General features: G+C 54.6%; 1 protein-coding gene across 4 annotated transcripts in view; it reads right to left on the reverse strand.

Annotated features, from left to right (window-relative positions):
• Nucleotides 1-10,244, reverse strand: part of SCN8A (sodium voltage-gated channel alpha subunit 8) — a 61,139-nt gene extending 50,895 nt beyond the window's left edge. For all 4 annotated transcript variants that reach the window (XM_054183077.1, XM_054183073.1, XM_054183070.1 and 1 more), the window contains exon 1: nucleotides 10,113-10,244. The gene's annotated coding sequence lies outside the window, so the exon portion shown is untranslated. The remainder of the gene's footprint in view (nucleotides 1-10,112) is intronic.
• Between the last annotated feature and the right edge of the window lie 2,254 nt (nucleotides 10,245-12,498).

A 12,498-nucleotide genomic window follows, 5' to 3' on the forward strand; every position in this document is an offset into this window, starting at 1 on the left:
GCTGCTGGGGAAGAGCCCAGGCTGCGGGGGGTTTCTGGGCTGCCAGTGCACATCACTGGCACATGTTGAGCTTCTCACCCCCCAACACCCCCAGGTCCTGATCTCCAGCCACCGCACTGACGGCTCTCCTCGTTCAGGCACCTCCTGAACACAATCTCTGCTCTAGACTACAGAAACTGTTCTGAAAAGCAACTCTCAAAAACAGTATTTTCCTACAAAAATGATTCTACCAGTCACCGCTCTCGAGCAAACTAGTTAGATAAAAACTGATTATTAGATAAAAATTCCAAGTCAGCTCTATTCCCAGGGTGGGGACGAAGTGTCAGGTGGTGTCTAAAGAGGGCTGGCCCTGAGCACAGCACTCCCTCAACACGGCACGAAGGAGGAGTAACCCGGGGCTAGGTTTAGGAGGGCGCAGCAGCCACGTGCTGAGCTCGTTTGAAAAAAACGCTCCTTCCTGTCCTTTCAGATATTATCACAGTTAAGGAGATGCTTCTGTAATGACTTCGGCACGCGTTGGCATGGCTGTGCCGGGGAGCACACTCAACACTTCCTCAGGTAGGACCAAGACCTCAGCGGGCTCATCTCCACTGCGGGAAGTCCAATCTCACCCTTTCGTTACACACACACACATATATATACACGCACGTGTAATTATGAGAGTTTCTATTCATTTGAGGCCCTAAGAATGAAATAATTAAAAAGACTTTCATCAAGTACAATAGTAATTTCTGAAAGTTAAAGTTCTGCAACAGGCAGGTTAGACACAGGGTCGTCTTTGCATCAGATGCTGCAAAACGAACGAGCGCTTCTCCATGACAAAGAGAAGAAAGGGGAAGGGGACAGGGACTGGGAGGGGAACCTCCCCGAGCTGCCGACCCACCGAGGAGCAGAGACCCCCGACAGGACTTTCCCCCATCCCTCCAACAGGCACCTCACTCGGTGCCGCTCCGATGACAGAGCGGAGCCGGGGGACACTCACTCCTTCGAACCCAACCACCTACGAACCCTCTGCAGCTCCGCACCTCTTGCCAAGCTCCAGCAACAAGGCTATATCGCGTTTCTGAGCCAGCGGTACCTCCTCAGGCTTTTCACACCCCGGGAAGAGGCCAGGAGAGTAGAGGAACCCCAGGCGCTGATGGAGGAGCACTGCAGAGCTGGGGGCTGGAAGAGGACCCAGCCCCACACAGCTCAGCGCAACGGGGAGGAACCACACCACCAAAGCGGTGACAAATTGGAGAGGAAAGGCAAAACAACCACGAGTGTACAGCACAGAAAGAATCCAAAAACTACGCAGGATAAGGTCCCTTCAGTACAGAAAAAAAGATCATCAGTGAGGTTACATCTTTTAGACTAACACGTGCGCAGCAACAGAATTTGTATTTGAGATTTGGAATCTCTGAAAGAAGAATAACTTTTTACTCTGAGGGGGGTGAGCCCCTGGCCCAGGTTGCCCAGAGAAGCTGTGGCTGCCCCATCCCTGGAGGGGTTCAAGGCCAGGTTGGACGGGGCTTGGAGCAACCTGAGCTGGGGGAGGTGTCCCTGCCCAGGGCAGGGCAGGGGAACGAGATGATCTTTAAGGTCCCTTCCAACCCAAAGCACTCTATGATTCTATGACTTTCAAATTCCTTGAAAACCACGCTATAGGACTGAATCGCTAAGTTTCAGGTATTTTGGCACAATGCTAGGCACCAATGGTCCGTACAGCCCTTGGCTCTGAAGAACTATTTCTGTGGGAAGAGCTGACAGAGGCAGAGCTGGAGGCGGCTCTGGCCCGAAGGATGAGCTGGGACACGTCTGCCCGGCCTCGACCACAGGCACACTCTGATCTTGGGAACCACAACCTTCTACGGATCGCAGCGGAACTCATGAATAAACACAGCCCAGAAATAACGGAGTCTTTTTTTTTTTTAAGAAAACCTGGAGATCCCAGCCCTCAGCGCAGTACCTGGGGCATTTCCAGCAGCCAGAACATCTGGTGCAAAGTGCCCTTCCATGGGATTTCAGGTTATTCCTTGCAACTGCTTCGCTCTATGCCAACCTAAAGCTGCACCACATGTGGAGAACTTAATCAAACGTTGTTTCCATCTCCGGTTTTATTTGGAGATCCAAAAGCCTTAAGCATAGATCTCCCTCCTTCTGTAACCACGCAGCGCAGGCTGGGATTCTTCTCCCATCAACTTGACCAGGTATTTCTGGCGTAATAACAATAAAGACTCAAAAAAGATGGCAAAAGGGGGAGAGAAAAGCCGCCACCTTGGTCACATTATCTCCAGAAACATCACAGAACAGCCTGCTGATATTAAGGAAAAATTAATTTATTCTATTCTTGCAGCATTTGCATGCATTTAATTACCAAATTTCCCACATACTGTGAAACTATAGAGCAGCATTGGGGATGTGGTCTAATTGAATGGCACAGATAAATACACGAGGCCTGAATTTAGAAACCAAAGTAGCTCAGGGACACAGCATAAAAAAGGGGAAAAAAAAAAAAAATGACGGCACAAACGAATGCCTGATTGGTATGCACAATTACACAGCCGGCAACTGGAAGCAACCAACCGATCTGCTAAGTGGCCAGCTAAAAAACAAAATAAAACAACGTCCCCCCCAAATCTGGGTACGCAGCAGCCCAGCGCAGGGGGCTGCAGGGGCCCTGGTCGTCAGTGAGCGCAGACATCGGATGCTCTACTGACACCGGCCCTTCACTCCCAACCCCTGCTCCGGCAACGGATGCTCCCTCTCTGGGCTCCCACTTGTTCCATATAAATCCATAACTGCGATTTAATTTCTTGGGAAGTTCTTGCCTGTCCTGACTTTGTTTTCCCAATAAATGATCCCTCATTATGATAATGGACAAAACTAGGATGTAAACTGAAAGGATGGGACTGGAATGTTTATTTAATTCCTTAAATCACACCTGTATAGCACTTTTTATATCTTTGATAGCTCAGGATTACATATCCTTAGGACGACGAGCCATGCTGCGCGGCTCCAACTGCCAACCCCGATCTTTACGTTAACCCAGCGCACACAGATCGGATACTTCTGAGAGCTGTTTTACTTAAAAAAACCAAACCCATACAGACAAAGGGTTTGGAACACCTCTGCTCCAGCAGCTCCCCAGGTCACCGTGCGGGGCCAACACACCTGCAGCCCCAGCAGTGGGTACAGCTGGGGGCGAGGAGCAATCTGAGTGTTATGGAAGGAGAAAAATAGTGAGAGCGTCAAGGATGTCCACCGTCAAGATCTAACGTTTTTCTCAGCAGGAAGAAAAGAAAACCGCAAAACAACAACAAATTTTCACGTGAGGATACAATAATATTTTTCAGTATACACGGGAAGAACAGAGTGAGTTTAGAGTGTACAAATATCTGCTAAAAAAAACCACAAAACCCCTCCCAAACCAGCCACACCGAAGGCAGGTGTCAGCACATCTGCTTCTTGGGTGAATTTTGCCTAATTTGGCAAAACATTCAGCTGTAGGGGTCTCTGCGGGAAGCAGAGTCAAGAGGGTGAGCTGGCGTTCACTCCTGCCCCTTTGCGTGTGTTTCAGTTCGTTACCAGAGGGTAAACATCAGGCATCATGTAATTATTTGATTTTTAAAAATAAAACTACTCCTTAAAGACCTTTACTAAAATTAGTCCTTATCCGCATGTTGACTGAATGAAAAAATCCCAAACCATCTTCATCCTGAAGGTGTCAGGATTTAAGTAGAAAAGTTTCTCTGAGGGAAGAGACACAGAAAGGGAAAATAATTTGTCCGCGGTCACCTGGTGGTAGACCTGGCAGCTGATCACAAGCACTGGGACTCCCCCAGGCTCCAATCCTTATAATAACGGGCCATATCTAATGAACACCCACCATCTCCTCTCGTTTCTGGTGGCCTCCAACCCCACTGAGGTTCCTCCTGCCTCCGAAGGTCCGTGGCCGCACTCCCGGGGACTTTGGGGGAGTCAGGAATTCGTCCTGGAGTTGGGTGCTCAGAGCTCCCTGGGGCCAGATCGCATCTTTACACATACATTTCTCAAAGATTTTACACTAGAAGAAATGCTGTACTGAGCTGCCCATTTGCTAAGATTTAATTATTTTTTCTAAATGTTCCCAGCAGTCCATTTACTGGTACATTATGAAATATTCTAATAAATTATTCAAGCTGATTGTCAAAATAAATTAAAAATACACTTTTGAGGCAATATCTTTGCTTTAATACATTTCCTCATTTATTAATTTGCAAGATTCAGTCACTCACGTCTCTCAGTTCCTTCGAGAGAGAGCTCTTTGATGGGAGTTTTCATGTGACCCAGGCAGACACACGTGGCTTTTGGTTTGAATGCACAGGGTTGGGGCAGAAAGGCAACAGCCCCCCAAAATTCTACTGCCCCAGAGCCTAAAAAAAGCTTCAAGCCAAACCAAAATAGCCCTGCAGGAATGAGCAATCCCGTGCCTGGAAATGGCCTTTGGGAGAACTCACTGATCTTCTCCGTCTGCAGTAAATTCTGAGCCTAGAACAGGGCAATTTTATCAATGAGCAGGCACAGCAACACAACTGCTGGGGGGCATCCTGGGGGGCATCAAGAAGATCGTGGCCAGCAGGTGGAGGGAGGTCATCCTCCTCCTCTGCTCTGCCCTGGGGAGGCCACACCTGGAGCACTGGGTCCAGTTCTGGGCTCCCCGGATCAAGAAGGACAGGGAACTGCTGGAGAGGGGACAGCAAAGGGCTGCCGAGATGACTGTGGGACTGGAACATCTCTTTTGTGAAGAAAGGCTGAGGGATTTGGGGCTCTTCAGTCTGGAAAAAAGTTGGCTGAGGGGGGACCTTATCAACGCTTCTAAATACTGAAAGGGGGGGTGTCAGGATGGGGCCAGGCTCTTCTCAGTGGTGCCCGGGGACAGGACAAGGGACAACGGGCACAAACGTGAGCATGGGAAGTTCCACCTAAACATGAGGAGGAACTTCTTTGCTGTGAGGGTGGCAGAGCCCTGGCACAGGCTGCCCAGAGAGGTGGGGGAGTCTCCGTCTCTGGAGACATCCCAAACCCGCCTGGACGCGTTCCTGTGCCACCTGCTGTGGGTGACCCTGCTCTGGCCGGGGGTTGGACTGGATGATCTCCAGAGGGCCCTTCCAAGTCTATGATTCTATGACATTTTCACTTTCAAGCAACAGCTATCCTTTTGTTGCTGGTTGTTTTCCCTACCCCAGGTAGAAGATTACCGAAGTTCCCGGCAAAGCAAGTGGAGTTGAAGGGCAGAGCCCAGAGAGAGGAGGAACGTTCCTGCTCTGGGCTGAACGTGAGCACACCCCTCTACGGGTACGGGAATGAACAGCAGCGCGGGGAGGAGAGAGAACCGTGAAAGCAGAAATATTAGAAAACACATTAATATTGTGTTATCGTTTGAGAAACCCACAACAATTTATTGTCATTTAGATAATTATTCTCTCACCCAATGACCCCTCCCCACCCGGGAAGGGGAATCAGGAAAAATATAGAAACATGGGGGTTGAAATATAAACAGATTTAAAAGAGTAGGACTAAATAATTAACATTAATGACACTAAAGAACCAGTATTGATCCCGATACCAGCATAAGGATCGTACCCAGACCACTCCCTCAGCAGGAAGCCGTGCGCTGCCCACAGGGACAGACAATGCGGGACCCTGCGAGCGCTGTGGCTGCAGGAGGAAGGGAAGGGCTCAGGGCTCCGGCACCGGGGCGAGGAGTTCTCTGGACCACCACCATCAAGGAAGAGAGAGAACTTCGTGGCAAACTTTCTAATTTATATCGAATGTGATGTTCATGGTATGAAATAATCCTGGTAGCAGCTTGGGACAAGGTCTCACTCCTCCTCGTCCCCGCACCTCAAAAACACTGAGACCTTGAAACCTGCACCCCAGAGCTGGTGATAAAGTAAATATTTTCACCGATTCAGACACTAGTCTTCTAAAAGTGCAGTTTTCCCACGCACGAGAAGAGAAGTTAGTCCTGTATTGCTCAAACCAGGACGTACCGGAAGATGCTTTCATGAAAACCAGAGGAGCTGAAGACCCAGCGCTGGGGGCTCTTCCAGTCCCCGCAGTGGCAGCAGGACAGCTGGAAAGTCACCCCGGCAGCCGCAAGCGCCCACCCTGGGCTCCCCCGTCGGCCCTCGCTCAGAGCTACTCGTGTTTGTGACCAATCCCACGGGGACCTGGGGATCCGCACAGACGGAGCCAGCCCAAGGGCAGCACTTCAGCTTCCCCTTTTTAAAGCCCAACTTCTGAACAAAGAATTGTTCAAAATTGTTATCGTGCAAAGACACTAACCCAAATTCAACTCCTTGTTGGGTTCACTCAGCCTACCAGTCACCATAAAATAGGAGCGAGGTAACGGTTATTCTATACAATAAATTTGGAAGAATTCATGTAATGTTGTGGAGAACTCGGATAGCGTGATCACAAGTGGGACAAATATGAGGGAGGGGAACAAACCACCCCCCTCCTCATTCTCCGCTCCGGCACAGGGGATCTGGGAATCCCTGCAACATGCTGGAGCACAACTCACGCAGGCTGGAGCCACACCACCATCAACCCTCGTCTTCTCCCCATGCACCTCCCGTCAGGGGGGCCTACAGGAAAGCTGGGGAGAGACTTTTTACATGGGCTTGTAGCCATCGGACGAGAGGGAACAGTTTTAAACTGGAAGAGGGAGATTGAGATGAGATCTGAGGAAGAAATCCTTGGCTGTGAGGGGGGTGAGCCCCTGGCCCAGGTTGCCCAGAGAAGCTGTGGCTGCCCCATCCCTGGAGGGGTTCAAGGCCAGGTTGGCCGGGGCTTGGAGCAACCTGGGCTGGGGGAGGTGTCCCTGCCCAGGGCAGGGGGTGGCACTGGGTGAGCTTTAAGGTCCCTTCCAACCCAAACTGTTCTGTGATTCTATGATCTGCTCAGAGATGGCCCTGCCCTGGCATCAGCCGTTCCTGGCTGTCCTAACGTGACCATCCTGCCCACCAATGTCACCAGACACTCCATACAAGTCCATCTCCTGCTGCAACAGCATTGTTTGCTGCCCAGCCTGGAGAGCTCTTTCCCGCTCAGGTGGGACGGATCCCACACCGAAGGGCCTGTGCATCACACAGGTCACCTTAAACCACTGTGGTGGATTAAACCCACAAATGGCCACAGGACGCAGTACCCAGCTCTGCACCTTCCCAGTGACAGGCTCCTGAGAGGCGCTCTGATTTTTAACGATATTGAGCACTGACACCTCTTAGATTTCCGCAGAAGTGCTGGGAATTCAACTTGCCCGGAAACAAAGACAAGTTTTCATTATTCTTGTCTTCAGAACAACACTACTCTGGCCTAGCACTAGTTATAGAAACAATTTTGTCTGTGCCTGGGCATGCCCTCAGCCGGGAAAAGCAAGTTGAAGCACCGGGGACAGATCTGTAAGTGACCTGTGATGAGCTTCCACTGCTCTGGTTTTCACAGATCCTTCCTCTAAACCCAACGCCAGAAACATCCTCTCAATGGCCAAGGAGAGCCAGATATTGCAGAGTTTGCCCCAAGAAGCTGCAGCAGTTTCCACCCCCCTCCCAGGAGTCAGGCTGGTTCCCAAACACACAGAAACAGAGAACTGCGCCCAGGGGGGTTTTATCTGGTTTTAAAATGTGTATGCTAAGTTCTAGTAAAAATAAGTAACAGCGTACACATATCAAGGGGAAAAAAAAAAAAAAAAAAAGAGAGAAATGGGGATGGCTTTTAGTTATTTTCAGTATTTTCTGCTCCCTACTTCTCCAGCAATGAAGGTTTTAGTTATGGAATTTTAAGACCACCACCTGTAAAGTTCACATTCAACAATGAAAAATATTACTGCTTTTTAAAAACAAACAAACAAACAAAACAACTCTTGGAATTCACTGCTGAGAATATTTTATTTATAAATATAAACTCCTCACACCTTTCTGCTGGCACAGGAACAGCAGGAGTAACATAGAATGGGACTTTTTAGGTCTTAGATAGCAAGATTTTTGCATTTTGAAATGGCTGGTTTCAGAAAGGAGCAATTTCCCAATTTTGCCCTGCCCCCACTGGCTGCTCTTCCTTCCCGGGAATATCCTGTGTGCTAGTGTGCTCCCCTGGGCAGGACCCGCACTCTGCCACGGGGCAAGAGAGAGGGGGGAGAAGGCAGAAGTTACTCTGCCTTTGGGGCAGCGTTTAAAGAGTAGAAGATGGGGCAGAGTGTGACGAGCCAGCCTGGAGTCTCAGCTAAGGTCACGGCGGGTTTTTAACGCACCTCTGCACCCACCTCCTCTGGACTCGTGCTCTCCACGACTGCCCACCCCGCACAGAAGTGGAATAATGGGACATAAGGGGGAAAGTCTGAGCATTTCATTACTCCCGAACCCCCCAGACTGAGCCAAAAGCCCAGCAGGGACGAGCCTCCTGCCCCGCTGCCACTGTCACACGTCCCCACGTGTGGCCTCCTCTCTAGGGTTGCTTAAATTATTTTCCCCATGCTTGTTCTCAACTCCAGTGCTTCCGTTTTGTTCTTTTTCCACACCTTCTCTACCCCAAACCCTTTCTCTGAACACAACAATCAATTATTGATTCCAGCCCATCTGTTGATGCCGATGGCAGCTGTGGCGGTCGATGGTGGATGGAAATCCTGTGACCACACGGACACGGGAGTCGCATGCGGACGCTGCTGCCAACTGCCTCCCCGGTCATTGACAAATAGTGAGGATCAATTGGCATGTGAAGCCGTATCAGCTCATTTTAAGCAGAAAGTGTGCAAAACGTGCCAAGCAGAGCCCCAGCCGGAACCACTGCTGGGAGGGAGGGGATGCCGCGGTTTAGATTTTCGAGCCCCTTCGCTTTCACTCCGCGCTGACTTTGTGCCTGTCTTATTTCACCTCCTTCAGCCGAGGGTGAGAGCACACCCGCGCCTGGTGTCCTGCGACACGCCATCGCTCGCTCTTCTCTGTACTGCAAACCCAGCTCCCCCTCCACGCACAAATACCCACATCGTGGTACTCCCCCCCCCCCCCAGCACGGTATCTATACCATGATCTAGATCGGAGACATACGTGTCAGCTTATATAACCGGGGAAGGGTTTGTGATGGGGCCAGGCCCTTCTGCCTGGGGTGGGTGACAACCCTGAGAGGGGGCACACATGCCAAGGGTCGCTGTCCCCCCTCCCCCCCCCCCCGGCCTGTCCTGGGGTCAGAGGAGCCCGAAAAAGGACATTTCCAGGCCCCCTCCTTCCAGAGGGGGCTGCCAGGCACCCCCCGGGTGTAAACCAGCGCTGTCACCCGTTTTCCTCTCTTTTCCCCTAAAGATACTAATTGGGTGGCGCGGGGGGTCGGGCTCCTACAGCCCCCCCGCCCCATTACAGCCACCGGGGTGACAGGGTCCGGGTGGGCCACAGGGGCGATGCTGCAGCTGCAAAAGGGCCAGGTGATATTTCTGCACCCCACAGCCCCCCCACAGCCCCCCCCAAACCCACCTACAGCCCGTCCCCAGACCCCCAAATTCCTCCACTGTCCCCCCCCACGTCGGGCCCGCCGCCCCCCCCCAAGCCCAGCACCCCCCCAAGGGGACATCCCCAGCGGTGTCCCCCCCCACAACCGCCCCCTCCCCTCCAGCCCTCGCCCAGCTCGCCCGCAGCTCCCGCCCGCTCCCCTCCCCCACACCGGGCACCATTTGCACCAGGCGCGGGGGGGTCGACTGGGGTGGGGGAGGGGGACACACAGATTTTTAATGGAAAAAGGCTCGTGAGCGCGCAGCGGCCTCTCCCCAGGGAGGAAAAACCCCCAGTGAAGCCGAAGCCGCCCCCGCCACCCCCGGGCCTGCGGGGGCGAGGGGAGCCCCAGAGCCGCCCCGCGCACCTCCCCTACGGCGCCCTACCCCCCGCCTCCCCTGGCGGGACCGGGGAGGGCCGAGGGAGACCGGGGACGGACGGGCGGAGCGGGGACAGGCCGCCCCGGGACGCAGCGGCCTCCCGCGACCCGCTCTGCGGCAAAGCGGCGGCCGGCGGGGCGGGATGAGGAAAATAACGATAACCAGGCCCGGGGAGGAAGGGCGGGGGGAGCCCGGCCCCCCCCCCCCGCGGCCGCGGGGCTGGACTCACCGCGGCGGCGGCTCTAGCGCGTCTCCGGGCCGGACTGCGGCGGGGCGGGAGCTGCGGGGGGGACTGCGGGTGTCGCCATCTTGGTGCGCCGGCGCCACGCCCCCCGCGCGCTGCCCGCCCCGCCCAGCGCCGGCTGCCGGCAGGGGGCCGAGGGGCGGGGCCGAAGTGCCGGCTCCGCGCGCGGGGGGGCGGGGCCAAAGGCCCGGCACGGGGCTGAGGGGGCGGGGCCAAAGCGCCGGCTCAGTGCTGAGGAGGCGGGAGCAACCCCCGGCACGGAGCTAAGGGGGCGGGGCCAAACACCGCCCGGTGCGGGGGCGTGGCCAAACTCCCGGTAGGTTGAGGGGGTGGGGCCAATCCCCAAGCAGGTGACTGGGGGACGTGGTCAAATTTCCGGCGGAGGGCTGAGGGGCGAGGCCGAACCGCCAGCACCGCGCGGAGGGGGCGGGGCCAACACCCCATAGGGGGTGAGGGGGCGGGGCCAACTCCCCATACGGCATTGAGGGGGCGGGGCCAAACCCGGGCGGGGCCGCGGGGGCGGGGCCGCCACCCTTTAGGCTCTAAGGCAGAGTCCCTTTTTTTTTCCTTTTAATTTTTTTTCTTTCTTATATTACAAATTAAAATTTAATTTTCGTTTACGATGAGACACTGGAGCACCCGCGGTGGTATCTCCGACACGCCCATCCAGCCCAGGCCCCGCCACTGCCCCCGCTCACTCGCCGCGTCCTACCCACCCCCCGCTCCGGACCCTCCCCTGCGCCCCCGGGCCCGGCCCCGCGGCTGCCGGAACCTGCGCAACATCCCGCGCCCTTGGCCGGACCCGTGGGGCGTTTGCGGTGGTGGAAACATCAGCACCGACCCCGCCGCTTGACCCACGTGGAAGCGGCTCGGTAGCAAAGGCGCCGGGCGCTTTCTGCACCTCAGCGCCAGGAGACCAGAAGAATTAAGCCGAGAAGATGCCGAGCGGAGCCCAGCAGCAGGCGCGGTGCCAGAGGAGGACTCGCGGCAGTGTGGGGCTCTGGGCTCCCCGGGGCACCGCAGAGTTCCGCAGGGAGCACCCCAACCTCCGAGCACCCACCCGGGCAGGGTGCTCACTGCTGGGGCAGAGCCAGGCTCCGTCTCGTGGGCGGCTCGGGGGGCTCTGCCCTTCCCTGGGGATGGCTGGACTCCGGGCTGGAAGATGCTCCCGACTCCCAGGCAGTTCCCTTCAGGGTTCTGTCCGTGTTGGAGGCAGGGCCGAGGCCAGGAGCTCTCCAGGTCTCCTCCCAAGGCAGCTCCAGGGGTGTTTTGGCTCCTCTGGAGACGGTTGAATTCTCAGGTAGCAGCCCTGGACTCCTTGTACCTTGCTACCCAAGGCGTTTTGTCCGTGCTGGAGGCTGGTCCCTGCTCTGTACCCTGACAGGACTCCTCCAAGCGGCTTTGGAGTGTTTTGCCCTTCCCTGGAAATGGCTGAAGTCCTGGAGAGCGGACGCATGCGACTCCCAGGGGGGTACCTGAATGGTTATGTCCATGGTGGAGGCAGGTCCATGCCCGGCATCTCCCCAGGACCTCTCCCATGGATCCCCAGGGGATGTTTTGGCTCCTCCGGAAATGGCTGGATTCTCAGGTAGCATTCCCCAACTCCTCCAAGGTTTCTCCCCAAGGTGTTTTCTCCATGCTGGAGGCAGGTCCATGCTCTGCACCCTGCTAGGCCTCCTCCAAGGCAGCTTTGGAGTGTTTTGTCGTTCCCTGGATACGGCTGAAGTCCTGGATAGAAGATGCATGTGACTCCTAGATAGTTGCCTGAAGAATATTCTTCATGTGTGAGGCGGGTCCATGCCGAGGAGCTCCCCAGGTCTCCTCCCAAGGCAGCTCCATGCCGAGGAGCTCCCCAGGTCTCCTCCCAAGGCAGCTCCAGGGGCGTTGTGGCTCCTCCGGCGATGGATGAATTCTCAGGTAGCAGCCCCGGAGTGCTAAGGTGGCCCCCCAAGGTGTTTTGTCCATGTTGAGGAAGGTCCATGCTCCGTACCGTGCCATGCCATGCTGTGCTCCGCTCGCCCTGGTCCCGGGCTGGCTCCTGCATGGGCGGCTGTGCAAACAGCCGGGGGACAAAGGCGGCTCAAGGGCAAGAATTTCTAACTATTACAGCAAAACTTCATTTAGGCCAGCATTTCACCGCCGTCTAATTCACTGTCCCTGCAGATCGGACTGCAGAAATAAGCGCAAAAGTCCTGTAAGCAACGCCCAGAGTGGGGCTGGGACAGAGGGCAGCAACGGGGCCACAGGGAAACACCGTAACAGTCAAACACTTCTTCTTCTTCTTCTTCTTTTCTTTTTTTTTTTACAGTTTCAGGATAATCTAAAAGTTCAAGCGGCCATACACGCCACAGATTGCATCACCAAGAAGAGT

This window comes from Rissa tridactyla, chromosome 24, assembly GCF_028500815.1.
Source record: "Rissa tridactyla isolate bRisTri1 chromosome 24, bRisTri1.patW.cur.20221130, whole genome shotgun sequence".
In the NCBI taxonomy this organism is placed as follows: domain Eukaryota; kingdom Metazoa; phylum Chordata; class Aves; order Charadriiformes; family Laridae; genus Rissa; species Rissa tridactyla.